Source organism: Hylaeus volcanicus, chromosome 2 (assembly GCF_026283585.1).
Source record: "Hylaeus volcanicus isolate JK05 chromosome 2, UHH_iyHylVolc1.0_haploid, whole genome shotgun sequence".
Lineage (NCBI taxonomy): Eukaryota > Metazoa > Arthropoda > Insecta > Hymenoptera > Colletidae > Hylaeus > Hylaeus volcanicus.
In genome coordinates, this window is record NC_071977.1 from 23,985,863 (window position 1) to 24,002,919 (window position 17,057).

The window sequence follows — 17,057 nt, forward strand, 5'->3', positions numbered from 1 at the left end:
AGATTAGGATCGGGAGTTCGGTCGGGAAGAAGCGAGACGACGACGAAGGGGCGAGAAAAAGAGCGTGCGTACTGTCGAAAGATAAACCGGAGCGAGAAGGAAGAACGCGGCGGAGAACGCCGCGGGGACCTTCGCTTGGTTGTTCGTCTCTTCAACGAGGGGGCGAACTCGTGTGTAGCGGATGCTGATGGCGCAGAAGAGGGTGGGCCCGCGCTGCCAAGCTAGAGGGACGAGGACTGGTACTTTATTCACCGTGGTGCCGTCGCGGCGCGTACCAGAGAAAAAAGCAAGGAGGGTTCCCGCCGGAGAGACCGTAGGCGAACCTTCACTTTTTGGCTAATTAACGGGAGTTTCTTCGACTACCGACTACTTTGCGATGCTTATCTGGCCAAGTTTAGGGCCTCCCCCTCGCGGCTGGCTCGTTATTCAACGGCCCGTGAAAAAATACCCGGCCCGATGACGCGTTTCTTTGCCCGGTTCAGTTTCTATCGGGTAGCCATCGCGAATAACGCGCTCCGAAGCGACACGAATTCCACGGGCGCGACCTTCCTTTTCGGTATTCAGGGATTTTAATGAAGTTGTCGGAGATCTGGTGAACGATCGCCTTCGGTGGATCATCTTGGGACTGAGAAATACCTCTGTAGAGGATTAGGAAAAAGGTAACGTTGCAGGACCGTAACAAGGCGAGGACAAGAGATGTTCATCGAAGGAGGACACCCCATGTCAATTAATTGATACGGTTGCATTACTCATGAATTATCCACGTACCATAGCAACTCCAACGGAATGATGAAAATCAAAGTAAATCCACCCTTTAGCTATCACATGCCAATACAATCGTATAGTACACGCCGTTTATCTTTAGGATTACAATACCAGACTATTAACTAGGTGTGGAATATAATCTCCAAGATTTCCAATCAAGCAAAACAAACTCTAAGAACCATCGATCGCGTCCACCTGCAATGGCGCGGTAACCCTTTGAACGGTAAATTGGAAATTCCATCAAGAGTCGGTGAACGGTTGCGCGACAGCTTCATAGAGGCGCATAATCGATTAAGTGGCTGAATCGGATTATCCGACCGGCAATTAAGATACCATTCAGCATGAAGCGGTTACGTCGGTACCGGTGTCGAGGGATAGCACGATCACAATGCAGAGGATCGATTAGTCGACGCAGTAATTGAGGTCATAGGGTGCATCCGAGCTCGAGTTACTCGAGTCGGAGCAAGCGGACCGTGTCGGAGACGTACACTCGTTCCAGGACCGCTTGAATTCATCCCGACGCGCTATTAATCATTGGTCACGGGCGCAGGATCTATTAGAGCCGTTCGCGGTTAACGTAGCGTTAGATTTCCCCCGCGTAATATCGACCGTGTCTGATTACGAACGTCAAACAGATTCGGCGGTCGTTAGGGAAAGACGTTCAATTGGAGGAAAAGTTCTTTTCCGAGACATTTCTCTCGTGGTTATTTCGAGCTCCTGTAATTTAGCGGGAAAATAACGCGACACCGAGAATTCCACGGGAAGTCCTAACTGCACCCGTATAAATTTCGATCGTTGGATCTATATCTAGCCCGATCGAGCCCCGTTGGGGGTGAGTTTATAGTTGCTAGTTGAAACGGCACGGTTTGCGCTATTTCCAGCATTGGCGCCGACGTAACGTCTCCTGTAAATCTCCGCGCGATACCGGCCCTGAGAACGAAGAAATCACGTGGATTTAGTGGCCCGTTTGTTCCGAGTTCGTACGATACGCACACTGCCATCTTTCATCCGCTGAAACACCACCTTCGGCCGTCGACTTTTACCGCGAGTTGCTACATAAAGTGCTCTTGTACGTACTCTGGACGCTCGATTTCCACGGTATTCGCCTTCTGTCTTTCTCATCCGACGTGTTCGACATTCTTGCGCGAGGAGTAATTCTTATTAATAAAGACTCGAAATGAATCCTCGTTTAAGGGCAAGGGTATGGAAATAATTGTATTTGCAGGTAGAATTACATCATTCCCAATGAACGAATAAAATGCAGTGAAAAATTGTTAAAATTGGAGATGGACATACTTAATCTTTATCAAAGTGTAAGTGTTTTACACGTGCAAGTTAATCCCTATTAACTCGAATGCAATTAAACCGAAACACCTTGTTTCGCGACGGAGAACGTTTGCACGGTCGTTCCACGGAAAAGCAGCGATTTTCTTGGACAGATACGCTCCCGTAATGGAAGCCACGAGGGTAGAGAAAGCACAGCACTTGCGTACAGGCATATAAACGAGCGAACACGGTTTCATCCCCACGCTACCGACGTTTCTGGATCGTTAACCGAGGCTCGTCGAGAAACTCTCGAGCGCAGGCGAAAAATTTGTATCCAAACTAGTTTGCCTCCACCCTCGAGTAGCTTCGCTGCCCGCAAAAAATATAATGCGAGCTGCCATCGATAAATCCTCGAACGTCGGATTAGGAGCCGCAAGTTTTTACAATAATTCCCCGAAGCGAGTTTAAAAATCAGCGAGCAACGAGCCTCGCGATGAACGCCGCGAATATTACCCGAACTATAGCGAGGAACGGTTTTCAACCTGAAAATACTTTGCGTTGAACTGTGCGCTTCTACGATGGTAACTTTCGCGAAATGTAATTATTTCTTTAGGCTCAGAGAAATATATTTGGAAAGCTTCCTTCTTGCCCTCAGGGGCTGTAGCATGCGCGTCCGCAGCTACAGTACGGGGTCAGCGATCCCGAGGTACCCGAGCTATAGGTGGTAAGTGCAGACATGTAAATGAATGTAGCGTAAGAAGTCAAGGATTTAAATCAATGTAAATGTGATATGGAAGGAAACACATATGTGCAAGAGACTGATGATTTGTGACAAGCTAGACTGGACCAATAAGTGCTATAAGCAATGTAAACCGGATACCACCCTTACAATATAAAAAACAAACAAATTCAATATTCTATATTCGATAAACCCAACATTTTGAAGGAATCATTTGGAATATTATCCTCGGCGAAAGTTTTCGCGCGACTAACAATTCCCGGATCGTTAAGCTCGGCTCGTGAAACGAAGCACTCGAATTCGGTCGAGAAAACACGCGGCGGGCGACGGCGTTTCCCAGTTTTCGCAGCGGGAAAACGCGCGGACCACGGGCTGGAGGGATTTACGACGCCGCTGGAAAGAATTAGTCGCGCGTGGCGCTCTTTGAACGGGCGTTTCCATCGTGCGGTCGCATAAATTTGCGCGCGAATTCGCGGAAAGGCGAGATTCGCGAGCGCCTGCGCGCGTTGAGCTCCTCTCGAGTGGCCAGGCAAATTAAAACTCGACGAAGTCGTCCTCGCGTAATTGCCGGGGCGCGCCGCGACTTATTTTCGTAGACCCTCTCGTGACGGCCGTGGTGACGCCGACGCCGACGACGACGGGAGAATTCGCGACGCGGGTGGGTCCCCGCGCCGCCGCACAGCGCGATGTTTCGCGAATCCTTTATTCCAAAGGGAAAAAATTCCTTGCCGAGTTGGTGTACATTCTTAACGCATGGTTTTGTGAATTTTCATTAGAATTATTCATGGGAAGAATTTTAGGAGTGTTTGATGTGATATTGGATCATTGACATTGCAATTTAAAAATTAATAATAGGCAAATATCTATTTTTAGATAATTTAATGTAAGGTTCTTCATAGGAAAGGAACTACACCGGGAATTAATTTGGCGACTGGCAGTAATTGAGATGCAAATTCAAAATCCTGTTGGAATTCTTTTGTTACTCTCGCTCTGTACACTAATCTGTTTTAGGCCAGAAAGAAAATTAACTCTTTCCGTGAAACGCACAAGAACAGAATGACTCTTCCTACTGCGCACCCTAAAGGACTCTCACCCCACGAATATACAAACGCACACGGCTACGGTCAACACTCAGCCACTCCGACGTACGCACACATCCCTCGAAACTTTGCTCCCAGCCATTTCGGTCGAATACCTTCTTGGGTTCTTGGGGAGCTTTATATCACTCTTACGGTAATGCTAAAGGTACACGGACAATCATATTTACGAAGGAAAATTTAAATGCTGTGACAGTGGACTTCAAAAGTGGATTCAAAAGTGGACTTCATTATTAATATTTATTGTTGAAGGAAGCACAGACGTCTAAACAAAGAAAAATCAAATTTCTGCCTCAAATGGGCAACTACCGGTACCATTGATTCCACCATGATACAAAATTCGTAAATTCACATTCATCGCGTCTCAAAGTACCCAGTCAAACATTTCGTGTATAAAGTTAATTTATATTCATCGACCTCCACGGTTCGCGCCAGGTATCCCGGACCGAAGACGAGCACGGAGATCGCGACTCGCCTCGCCAGCACGAATTCAATTTGTTAATTTCATTCGGCGAGCGTATCCTTTCGGATGCAGGCCTCTTAAAGGGGGCTCCTTTGACGGCGTCGTCAAAATTCAGATTGGACGGGGCGAGAGCAAAGTGGACGCGTCGCTCGGATTTTCCTGCGACGCAAATAGCATTTCCACGGAGCACCGGCGGCGGTCAACCGAGTCACTTACGCTTTACAGTATCATGCCGGAAATGCAACGAGAACTCCCCTCTGTGCCCGACGTCGGAGGATGTCGCCTCAGAGAGACGTACAAACAGGTTTTACGGCCGGCCTTTCCGCGAAATCAGAACCAAGCATCGTGCGTCCCCGGACGTATGCAGTTTGCTTCAAACAGGATCTATAAAATTTACAGAAGTCCAAGCTACCGCTCAGCCTTCGTGCATCCGGCGATTTTCGTTCCGAAGATAACGATGGAAACCGTTTCCCGACGAGCACACATCGAGGACGTTTTCGACGTTGTTGGTCGTTTAACTGTATCGCGATCCGAGATCACGCGTTGCGCCGTAAAAATTCGGAATCGTCCACGCATGGTTTGCCCTGGATTGTAAATATACAGCAACGTACCCAAAGATACAGCAGGAGTTGTAGAGAAACAACTATGGGATACCGAAACAAGATCATAGATCAAATTATTATGCGTTCGAGTCTCATTTGTTGAACACCTCGACGTCTAGTCGCACCTAACACTACACACGAACCAAAGAGTCGAATTAACTGAAAGCACATGTGCTCAAACCTTGGCGAACGTTGGCCCACATGTGCTTCGCTTGTCTCGATCCTCTAACGCGTCTTCGCGACAAGATCTGCGGAGCATTCCGCGGCGTAGTAGCCTAACGCATCGATCCGTTCCCAGACGGTCCGTAAATCGCGACGATCGAGCATCCTCGTGGGGCACCGGCGTTTCCAACGCGCGAAAAAGGAGGAGCGCTGCGCGCATGGCTAATTACGGGGGCTCCCTTTGACTACCGTGTGCTGTTAGCGCGGACGACGCTGCTGGCGCTGATGTTTATCTTCGAACGCGAGCGATGGAGGCCCAAGATGGCAGAGTATCTGCCATTTATTCAGCGAAAGAACCGGTACATTTCTGCCGGTAGGACGAGAGAAAACGACCGCGTCGCGGGTCGAGCCTCGGGATATCTGCATCTCGTTCCAGTTGCTTGAACGTCGCGAGTCGCGTCGCGGCGCGCGTTCCCCGTGGACGCTTCGGAGTCTGTTTCGTATTAATTTTGAGCGCGGAGTCCGTAGCTTCGGGTGAACAGTTTGTCTTCCATCGGTAGTTGGAGAGGTAGAACGAATCGCACCTCGAGCGCGACTTAGCCAATGGGAGTGATCGACGAGCGACTTTAACGACATCCTGCTCTGGTATCTAAATTAGATTCGCGTTCGAGGTGACCGTCAGCGTCATCTGCGACGACGAGTCGTCTGTGCAACGTCGACTATCTCGATGGACCTGTCTCCTTCGTCTCGTTTGACTTTCAGGAATTTCACTGGACCGTTTAGTCCGGTTAAGCACCTCGATTTCTCCTCGAGTGAACAGTCAAGAATCGAACATGCTTTACTTGCTATACGTAGTTGCTTTTATCTATTTTCGTAGGTTTTGCACATTCCTCGATGGCTAGGAATGTTCCGTTTAACTCCTCTCTTACGCTGTCACAGTCATGGTGCTCCTCTGTGACAAAGACGGATGCGTTTGGACAAATAGGAGCGCAATCAGTTTGAGACTCGCTATCGAGAAATCTTTCTGCATCGGTTGGCCGCTTATTAGACAGAGGAAGTGTGATTCTAGATTGCGATTTTTCTCTTTAAAGCAAAGATCGATTGCTCGTGGAGCAAACAAGAGGCGAAGTGGGAGACAAGCTGTAGCTCGTGATCATCTTCTCAAAATTGAATTCTACTTTCCAGGAGTCTGTAAGCACCAAATAATCAAATTATCGACTTTGACTATAGGATCTTCGATGTCTCTTTCACTGGTCGCGAAGAGAACGTTATTTCTCCCCAACTTGACTCCATGATTTCGAACCTAATCGCGATTTCGTCTCACGGTTCTCTCGGTCGGTCGTCTGGCTGTCCGACCGACAGCCTAAAATACAATCCAAGCGGCACAATGCCAAATAAAAAGTGACACGGTCGCGCTACAATGGGCCATGCAGAGCCACGCACCCCCTCGTGTCGAGGCGTGTTCAGGCTGGACTCGTAAAAATCCATTACTCCGGCGTTCGAATCTTGTTCGCTGTCAGGAAAGGTATTCCGAGACGATCGAGAGCGGTCGAAGCGCCCGTGGCGTCCCTCTCGTTAGGTCGCCGCTGCCTCGGCGGGGGGCGTCGTTCATAACTCAGCCGAAATATTCGCCTACATTCTGCGCGTCCCCAGCTAAACGTAGAACTTACGTAGGGGTAAACTTTACCTGGGTTCAATGTAGGTGTATGGTCTGTAGACGTCGATTACAATAAAATTGGAATGGAATGACAGGTGGGTACATGTTTAACCCTTTGCACTCGGATGTCCTCTATGAGCGGACATCGTAAGTCTAACAAATTTTGTTAGTGACACCACTGCAAACATAAATCCTTGATAAATAGCTTTTGTTTGCAGTGGTGTCAACGCTTCAATAATGCTATCAAAACTTATAATCAAATCTAGTACTACCAAAAAAGACACGTTTCCAAAGTTAGACTATTTTATATAATGCGATTCCTGTTCGCACATTTTGCAACGAGATGGCGCAGAGTGCAAAGGGTTAAAGCTTATAAGAATAACAGAATCTGGATCTAAACACAATAGACCTATATGCGGTGAGACGAGTAAATATAAAATAGCTGACATTGGCACAGTTTAGTTCGGAAACCAACTTCGTCTACTTCTTTGGGAGAAAAACCATCGAACCATGGAATAAACCAAATTAATTCTGTAAACTTGAATAAGAGCTCTGGATTACCATTGACTATCTAGAAAAGAGAGGTCAAACCTCTCCCTAAGACTGCTCCAGTACAAGCGTACACCAACCAATCGGATTTCCCCAAACTTTTGCCTCGCTCCGTTGGAAAGTTTACGGGCGTCCAAAGCTAATATTGTATAGCTGGTTTCCGAAGGTGGAGCCCATTCCATAACAGTTTTATCGAATAGACGTTCGCCACTACTGACCCTCCCCTGGTTCGCGAGTCGCACGCAGTGACGTACAATAACGCGGCCGTGCAAAGTTGACCCTGGAAAGTCAGGTGGAGGAGGTCGAGGCAGAGAAGGTGGCGGCGCTGGCAGGAGAAGGGTTGGCTGGCGTCGGCCCTCTGGAAGAGGGTCCGTTGGGGAGGCGGTCGGTGTGCAGCAGGGCCATGAATTATGCAGTTCGCCGGGGGCTAGGGCCTCGCACGATAGAAGAGGAGAATGCCACGAAGGGAGACGGTGGAACAGCGTTAGTCGAGGTGGTAACGAGCCAGAAGGAGACAGAGAGACCGCCGGCACACCTATACGCGGTCCAGAGCCACTTTACCCTTCCAGTTCTCAGCCTCCACCTCTCTCTACGTCGACTTCTCCACCACCACCTGAATTTCTGCGTTGCCACACTCCACCTTCGGCGACGGCCGCCTCCTCAACAGTCGCTACGCCGACACTTTAGCCCGGCCGATTGAAATTTTCATACCGACACGTCTGCCGTTCCAGTTTATGTTCCGAACAAGTGAAACGTCGCGCCATCGCGTCCCTGCCTTTCGTCTACCGACTCTTTTTCTTCCCCTGCTACTTCCTTTCCCGCCTCCCAGTGGCCCTCCACTTTTTCTGCTTCTCGTCGAACGACGTGTTAGTCCCTTCTTAGGTCTGCTCGTCGATGCCAGCGTCTCCCTTTTTTTTTTCCATTCAATCGATGGATCGACGATTCCACGTTTCCTATTCTCGGCTGGTCTTGCCATTTACCGTCTCGCGAGAACGAAAAGGAGATAATCAACCGGTGAATGCGTGTCGGTGGTTCTCGAGGGCACTCCGCTTTTCCACCTTTCCGTGCAGATTGCCCGTGATGGTTACTCGTTGGACGGGAGACGGAGGAAGCGATCAATGACGGGGTGGCTCGAGAGGGCTGCTACACCCCCAGACAAATTGACGAAGGGCACCCCACGATTTTAAGTGTTTCTCGAAGCTAACCTTGTGGAACAAAATTCGCACGGATTTGCCTCTACGCCAGCTCGTCTTTGCTCGCAAAATATGAGCATCGCGATCTGTCGGAAGGCGGTTCCCCGCCTACCTTTCCATGCAGCTTTCAGCGACGGTCGACCCAGACACGGTGCATTATCGAGAGTTCGATTGGCTGAGGAATCTGTAGCGACGAGGCCTCGGCTGCGAGTGGTCCAGACGAGATGGAGAGCCGCAGGAATTGGATGGAGCCTCGACACTCCATTGGGAACGGATATCGGGAACAATGCGTATTGCAGACGAGGCGGCGTCCAAGTGATATTCTAACCGTGGCGGAACGCCGTTTTATTTCACCGTTTCCTCCACCGGGGGCGACTGGTGGCGCATTAGCTTCTGACGCAAATTAATTATCGATTAATAGCTTCCCGTTCTTTGGTCAATTAATCAACGACTACGGGGCCCTCGATTGCTCTTTTACCGCCTAATTAAATCCGCCGAGCAATTAACGATTGCCTAACGGCGACTGCCGAGGAATTACGTCCACCTGGCGTGCGTGTTTCCGTGGGCGAAAAAAGAAAAACTGGCGAATTCGCGTTCATCTTCTGCTGGGAAAAGTAACACCGTAATAAAAGATCTCGGGGAGAGAAGAATTAATGACTGGTCGCGCCGGTTACGTCCTTCTTTTGCTTTTGCGCGCGAAACACGCGGTCGGGCGTGTCACAGAGATTGCCGCGCGATTCTCCCGCCGTGTCCTTATTTTTGTCGCGCGTTTACGAGCGGTCGTTATTGCGCGTCATGAATGCGATAATTATATTACACGGCGCCGAGCATCGATGCGAACCATGTCGAAGTTTCGTCCTGATGCAATAAGCACCGCCGTCGCGACAACGCCCATGGCTTGTTCCTTATATCATCTCGAGTAGAGTCTTTTTTAACGCGTTCACTGGCGTGTCACTTGAGTTTGCGCGACAAGCATGGTTACGGGGGGGGGGGGGGGCCACGTCACTCGTGTTAAAGAAAGATTCATGTGTACTCGTAACAAGGGTATTACAAATTAATTGTATAAATTTGTTGGTACAAGTGTCAAAGTAAAAAGAAATTTTGTACAGGGTAGATTCCGATTGGACCGTTTAAAACACGTTACGTTCGTTTTTAATTCCTGTCGAGCGAGCGTCGCGACGAAACTCGCGATTAGTCGCAGAAACACGCAGCTGACGCTCGCAAATTAGCTCGCGGCGAACCGCGGGAAAGCAAACTTTCCAAACTCGCGAAACGATGCCGCGTTAAGTCTCGACCCACGATAGAGATGTCGTAAAGAGGAATAATTCCCTCGTTATCTATTTCGTCCTACGTAGATAACGCTGCGCGAGTATCCTGTAGCCGAAAACTTGCGTTCCGCTGTTAGACGAACGAACTTGGATATCTCGATGCTTCCAGAAGAGATCGCACTGTAATTATAGACGGTTCTACAAAATATGTAATAGGAGAAATAGGAGAATGTTTCGCTTTAAAAATTCATAACAAGTGTATTCGTGACAAACGTATCCGCTCGATGGACAAGTACCTGTCGATTATCGAGGAGTTATTATTCGCCGCGATGACAAAGAAGATAGCTTCGAACCGGTCTGTACACGTGTACCTTAAGGTCGATTACTTATCAAAGAACAACGCTGGACCGCAATCGCGTGCAATTCTAAAAAAAAGAATCGAAAGAACTCGATGCTATCCGATCGACCTCGTTTTGTTAGGACCCTCCCCCTCCGCCCCGAAGCACCCGCAGCCATTTCGGACTCATAAATCGTTTATTCATGTTTAATGCAGTCCGGTATTCCGACCACCGCCGAAAGTTTTCGAAGCTCTCAGACGAAAATCGCGAATCCGACAAGAGGGGGGCAGAGGAGGCGACTAGTGGGTGGAGACGCGGGAACTTCGAACAAGGGAATGCTTTTGCATCGGCGCGAGGCCTGAAACCGACTGGAAAAAAGTCGCCAGAAACTGAAGAGTCGAACCCTGGTGTAGGGACGAGTATTCTCATTCAACTATCGGCCGGAACCTTCGGTTTTAGGAATCGTTTCGAAGGGAATAGCACGAAACGATTGCGTTTTTAGCATGGAACGTGGAGAAATACGATGCAATCAGAGGGAAATTTCCCAGAAACATGGAATACAATAAATCTTCTGTAGAATAACATGCAATGCTGAGTATAATATTTGTATGCTAACGTGATTTGTAGAAATTCAATATTTTGGTTTCAATAAGTGCGAGTCTGCAGGGTTTTCGAAAATAACGCGAGGATATTCGTCCCACTTTCTCTGTCTGATCGATGCCGGTGTTTCGTGAATTTTTGCGCCACGAAAGGACGCCAGGTGTTCTCGGTCTCGAGTATTCACGACCGAAGATAAGGGGAACCGGCGATTACGGAACAATTTCGCGTTGCTGGGAAACGCAGTGGCGCACGAAATATATTTCGCTTTCGTGATCCGAGGTAAGAAGGACGCGGTGCAGTAATTAGTTTGACCCAGGAGAAATGGGGTTGACGATAGTGGTTTCGTGAAGGAGGACAAGGCCCGGTGACTCTAATTTAATAAATCGCGAGAAAAGTAAACCGGAGGTTCGTAGCTCGTGGCAACGAAACAGGTGAACGATTAAATCAATCTGACGTTTCGCTGCTCGTTAAGAATCGCGATTGCTATTGCAATGGGTGAGTCACAATTAAAAGGAGTGGCGAGCATTGTTTTATCGAGGACAGGCCTATGACTTCGGCATTTTACCTTTGGGATTCCAAACACGTGATAAACAGTGAATACCAAAGGTTAATTCTTATGGCCTGGTTGGGAAAAAGTACAGTCTTTAAGTTCACATATTTGTCGTGAACTCATTGGTAAATTAGCATCTAAAACGTTAATCTTTGGGATCTTCCAAGTTTGTATAAGTTGCCTATAGATTACTTTTACAATTCATTTTTGGAGTGTATATCAGGTGGTTCACTGCACCTAACACACGATTGATTTTGCTCCAAGAAAAAGTACACCCTAAAAACCATTCCTTATAACCGTTGGACGAACCGTAGATGAACCAACATTCCTGCATAATTGTTCGACGGATTTCCGTTCCGCGAGACATTCGCCGTAGAAAAATGTCCAATTCTTACGGACGATTTGAGGCGCTTTATCGTTTCCCGATGTAAAACCAGGAAAGTCGGGATGTGTTCGCGATTCAAAGAACGATCTCCTCCCTTAGTGCAAATACCGCTTGCACGTGGGTCGGAGGAGCGGAAATTTGAGAAAAAGAGATCCAAACAGGGGATCGATGGGGCGAAGGGGGGACGGGCAGAAGAACGGGGAAAAAGAGAAGAAGAGTGGAACGGAGATGTGCACGAGTGGCTCTAATCCGTCCTTCAGCGAGCTTAAGCCCATCTTCGTGTACCGTTCCCGTGGAAATACCGTTTAAGTGTCGTCCGTCTGGGGGTCCTTCGCTCGGGTAAATATTTAGGAATTTTTGAAGAGCTCCGAGTGCCTAAGAAAACAGTTTATGTACTTCGTAGGAAAGAGGGATCCCTCCCGGGAGTCAGAGCGCGCCGAGACTGGAGCAGTTTTCTACTAGAATCCTTCCTACGCGATCAAACACGCTCTGCAATCGTATACCTCGAGGCAGACAGAAACGTCGAGAAAGAAGAGAGAAGAAAAAAAAAATAGCACAGGGAGACAGAAACGCAAGACGAGCTTCATTTCGAAATTACCAAGGCCTTTGTTTCGCAGGGTAAACGCGTTAAGCGTTGTTTCATTTGATCTCGGCCCGCGTGCCCTCGGTTGCAGACTCCGTCGAGTTCTGCTCGTACTGTTTCTGGAAAAGCGAAATAGTCTGTGGTCCGTGGCTAACAGGATTTAGTAACCGGTATGCGAACTTACTGTTACGACGATCACCGTACATACCGTTTCCTCATGAAGTCGGTTTCGCGAAATTTATTGCCCTTCAGCTGCAACGAAAAAAGCAAAACCTGTAATTAGCGGGGGATTTTTTTAACGAAGTACTAGAATAAAGCGGACTGGCAACCAACGGTCGTTAACATGAACTTTTTAAATACAAATTTTGATGAAAATATAAAACTGAATAATTTATGTCTACTATAATTTGTCAACAGCAGTTACAGTTAAATAGACGGTCACGCTAGTAATCAAATACTTTCGCGACACGACTATTTTCCAACTGCACTTAAAACCAGAAATATCAATTAATAAAGAGTGGCTATGAAATTAGTTACTTTCAAAATTTGCAGGACAGGAACAAACGTCTCGGAATTAACGTCCACAGATTCCCCCAGCGATACTGTCTCGTTTCCCTCGACAGTGATCGAACGACGTGGCTCCAGTGATTATTAATAATTACAATGTTTAGCCCCGGAATCGTCTACGGTATGTCTTGCACGCTCCATCGAGTTGCAATGTCGCGATTCGCTCGACGATAATGACAATAATGTGACGTACAATAAGACGTCCTCTGGCGTTTTAATGAGAAAAGGACGACGGAGCTCTGGAGCCCATTAAACCGTCCCACCCCATAAAGAACGCTCAGGGAGAGGTGAAGAATGACGGGACGCGTGCGATCGTTAAGCGTACGAAACTCCTGGTAAATTCGCGCGTGACTTTATTTCTGGGCAGCAACAACGTCTCGCGACCTCATCGATCGCGCAATCTTTTGTAACAACGGGGAAAAAACAACCAGGACCAACAGGCTACTGTGATAGTCATCTTAATTAATTAATATTATGTAGAATTATTCTATCAATTACTCCAAGAAGTAGGTAAACATATTCAGAGGGGATGAAATAAAATTTCCATTGGAATCTTCATCATCAAAATGCAATTTTCAGAAACTAATTGCCCCTTGTTTCTCTTCAATTTCCAATATTGTTTGCGTCGAATATTGCACATAATCTGGCAACGTACAATAGCACCAGCATTTGATTTCAAATTCTCTCGCTTCCTCCGAGTAATTTCAACCAACTGAACTTACTTTCCAAAATATACATATCTGGTCATGAATTAAATTTCCTGGCCCTTTGTACACGAAACAAAGGAGGGTGCGTCCACTCGTACGCTCATCGTTCGAATTGGCTAATGAACGTTTAGATTGGATCACGAAACGTATCGCCGGGCAAGAATAATTAAAATAGCGATAGCCTCCGCCTCGAAATAACGTTGACAATTAGTCTGGCTTTAATTTGGTAAAATTGCGATTCAAACTTTCATTAGTGGCCGGCTCGACGCGAACGGGGGTCGAAAGGGTGGGGGTTGAGCGCATCACCGAGCCGGAATCATCGAACGCTCGACGCGAGAAGCAACAGCAATAAACGCTTAATTACATGCAATAAGTAATTAAAGCGATTAAAGTTTATAATGTGATACGTGCAATTAGTAACACCGGCCGTGTAATCGGGATTTAGCGTTGACGAGTGTATCGCCGGAACGTTACGAGGGTCGCGTCTATAAAATTTATAATAACGCTCCCCTTTAACGAGTTCGAACTAACCATACCTCGAGCAGAAAACACAAAGACGGATCCTATCTAAGTAACGAATAATTTGTTCTATTCTTGTGTTACATTTATCAATTTATATCTATTATTATCTATAACACCACAGACAGTCGGTGCAGTAGTGAACTCAAAGAGAAATTTCTCAAAAGAAGTAAAAAGAGTTACTTTGATGAACTCGAAGATGATAAGAAGATGAAGCAGTCTTATTGCCGGTAAGGGTGAAGTTTCAATAGTCCGGATAGAGGATCAAACGAGCCACAATATTCCTTTGAGTGGAGACTTAATCCAAAGTTAGGCCCTAACAGTCTTCAATTCTACGAAGCCTGAGAGGGTTGATGTTGCTGCAGTGAAAGTTGAAGTTAGCAAAAGTTGGATAGCTTAATACAGAGAGTATGCCGCAAAGAACAAGTGGTGTAAGTGTGGTTCGAAATAGTGTGGATTGGTACAAAAGCACGTCCTTCTGCTGTCACCGATGTCAATAGTCACGTGTTGTTATTAAATTCTGCACATAATCCTGGTTCACCCCGTCGACTATTAAAATAAACAATAACAATTGTTCGTAAAAACGTTGCTTACCGCTGTAAACGGAGTATACCGAGAACCTTGGACATCATTGCCCGGCCAGCACCTGCGACGCGTTCGCCATCATCGAGTTCGCATTCAGACCGGGGAAAAACGTAATGACAACGTCGACGTGGGTTAGCTAGAGAAGAAAAAACAATTCCAGGGGCTCATTGCGATGCAGATATTCGAACCGTTTCGAGGGAGCCTCGGCTCTCCCCGTGCGTAGAACCGGCTGCGCAAGGCGAGACGTTTTTATCGCGGATTTCGAGCGACTACGGGACGTCGTTCTGCTCGTCTCGTCATTCACCGTCTTCGTCTTCGTCTTCGTCGTCTTAGCAGGTAGTCGGTACGTGCGTGCATCCTCAATGAGAGACGTGCGCCCGTTGAATAATGCCGAGAATTCGGGGAAGAAGAAAATAAAGGTTAGACGGTGGTAACGGCAACGCGACGAGAGAACGACCGACAGAAGGGAGTAAGAGGCGAATAATAAAACGAAGAGGAAAATGAACAGACAAGGGGAGGGAGGATATGTCACATGGTTACCAAACCAGCCGGCGTCTCGATGAACCCCCTCGAGCAACCTCGTTAAAGCGGATCCTGCGACGCACCGACGATGCTAAAACCGCCGGCGTCGGTCGTCTGCTCGTTGTCGTCGTTGTCGTGCATGGCGTAACCGCTGATACCAGCTACGATGTCCTGTGACGGAAAGTTCGTCGTGTGTTCAGCGTGATGAATGGATCGTACCTCGGCGACTGTCCCTGCGATTACGCCTATAATGTATGGCGAACGGTAACTTTGATTTTTTACCCGAATCCTTCGTGTCGTCGCGATATCAAGATCAGCAGATGCTTGCATGCTCTTGGTGCAATCGCAGAGCTGGTCGCAGTTGTAAACAATCGAGGTTTTATGTCGGGCTACGGAAAACCGTGACTGCAGCGAAAATGTATGGGGGTTGTTCGACAATTATAGGAGATAAACGTGTTACGAGACTTTCCAAGGGTTTTCTTTACGACTATTTCAATTTATAAAAGTAATGAACGTTACCAACACTAGCTTCGATTATTCCGAAGTATCGATAAAGAGAATACCTTAACGGTTCGACAATTTCATGTGCTTCGCGGGAAATGCACCGCGTAAAGTTTCCAAACCGAAGAAATCTCCAATAACCAGATGGAAAATATACGTCGATATCTTCGAAATTTTTTGAAAGAAGCGTCGTAACGCCGCGGGACAAATGGTTTTAGGGCAACGTCGGTTTATAACCGATACCGTGCACAGTCGTAAAAACACCAGCTGCTCGATCGAGTCTTCCACGGACTCGTCGAAAAACCATGGCTGTTGGCGGCCACGGTTACGAATGCCGGCACGAATGTTGCGGTTTCTCCTCCCCCATCCCTCCCGTCAGGCTTTCCAGCGGCTGGCGGGGTCCTCTCACCGGTTATATTTACCGACATAATAAATTTCAAGTCAGATTTGAGGCGGCCGGGGCGAGCTACCCGCGAATTGCGTTGCTCTTTTATCGAGGGCCAGTAAACAAGTTAAACCAGATTAGAAGCGCGCAGCCCGTAATCGATGCTCCTCGGGTTCTTGCCGGTGTACTCTTTTCTCTCGCGCGTTCTTCCCCGTCCACGTCGCCGCTGAAAAGAGAGAACATCGACTGACGGGGTAGCGAAGCAGCCAGGAGAGGACTGTGGCCCAAGCGCGAGTACTTAAGAAAAGAGGACACGACGCTTCATCTTCTCGAGTGGAGCCCTCGGTTTCTTTCCTCTTCCTTGAATTTCCACCGGATTTGGACTTCGTTGTAAACAAGCTCGCGAAAGAATGCGTTATCTCCGAGAATGGACGACGTTGTCGCGGCCCTTGATCCTCTGCTTCGGTTCTTCCTCCGAGGCTGAGGGCTGCGCTCTCGGTGTCCCGATTTTCAGGGTGGGGACGAAACGGCCTACGAGTCCAAATGAGTGTGGTTGCAAGTACGGTTTTTTGTTGAACACGTGGCTCGAGAATCGAACGAACACGTCTGTTTTTGGTATTTACTAGCAGGTGGAGATCGAGTACACCGTTGCCTCGTTGCTGAAATAATTTTGCTTCTAGAATTTCAGTCCAACGGTGAGTTACCTATTTATTTTTTCAATTCTATTTAATTCGTTTTACGAGACTTCGAGGGTTCTAGTGAGAACCCCCATCGTAATGGAGCACGCTTGAATTTCATCGCGATGATATGCGGACGATTTCGTAAATAACGTTTCCAGGTAATCGAGCGAACGAAACGCGCGTTGCGATTAGGAAGACAATTTGCAGGGCGCGCTCTAAAATTGGAAGATACCGGCGGGAACGCTCATTGCCATAACAATGAGCGAGCAGCACGCAACGATTCCCGTCACGGGGGATCAGCACGAGGAATCGTCGCGTCGGCGCGTTTCCACGTACCCGAACGATCCTCGTCCATACCGTCTAACGACCGTACA

General features: G+C 47.8%; 1 protein-coding gene across 2 annotated transcripts in view; it reads right to left on the minus strand.

Annotated features, from left to right (window-relative positions):
* LOC128872919 (discoidin domain-containing receptor 2-like) overlaps nt 1–17,057 on the minus strand; it is a 138,611-nt gene that overhangs the window by 40,356 nt on the left and 81,198 nt on the right. Inside the window, exon 2 of one of the 2 annotated variants that reach the window (XM_054116106.1) lies at nt 12,426–12,469. The exons of the other annotated variant lie outside the window; for it this stretch is intronic. The gene's annotated coding sequence lies outside the window, so the exon portion shown is untranslated. The remainder of the gene's footprint in view (nt 1–12,425; nt 12,470–17,057) is intronic. 2 annotated transcript variants of the gene reach the window in all.